The sequence below is a fragment of the Panthera uncia genome, chromosome E1 (assembly GCF_023721935.1).
Source record: "Panthera uncia isolate 11264 chromosome E1, Puncia_PCG_1.0, whole genome shotgun sequence".
Taxonomy (NCBI): domain Eukaryota; kingdom Metazoa; phylum Chordata; class Mammalia; order Carnivora; family Felidae; genus Panthera; species Panthera uncia.
In genome coordinates this window covers 38,923,820-38,924,205 of record NC_064814.1, presented here as the reverse complement: position 1 = coordinate 38,924,205, position 386 = coordinate 38,923,820, and the positions used below count along the sequence as shown (strand labels likewise).

The following is a 386-nucleotide window of genomic DNA, read 5'->3' as shown; positions in this document are numbered from 1 at the left end:
AGTGGACTGCAGACTGGAGCCACGAGTGGACTGCACCCTGGAGCCACGAGTGGACTGCAAACTGGAGCCATAGTGGACTGCAGACTGGAGCCACAAGTGGACTGCAGACCGGAGCCACGAGTGGACTGCAGACCGGAGCCACGAGTGGACTGCAGACCGGAGCCACGAGTGGACTGCACCCTGGAGCCACGAGTGGACTGCAGACTGGAGCCACGAGCGGACTGCAGACTGGAGCCACGAGTGGAGTGCAGACTGGAGCCACGAGTGGAGTGCAGATTGGAGCCACGAGTGGACTGCAGACTGGAGCCACGAGTGGACTGCAGACTGGAGCCACGAGCGGACTGCAGACTGGAGCCATAGTGGACTGCAGACTGGAGCCACGAGTG

The 386-nt window shown here is 62.7% G+C and overlaps 1 protein-coding gene across 1 annotated transcript in view; it reads right to left on the bottom strand.

Moving 5' to 3' along the window:
• Window positions 1-386, bottom strand: part of MYO1D (myosin ID) — a 355,990-nt gene that overhangs the window by 227,923 nt on the left and 127,681 nt on the right. The window lies entirely within an intron of this gene.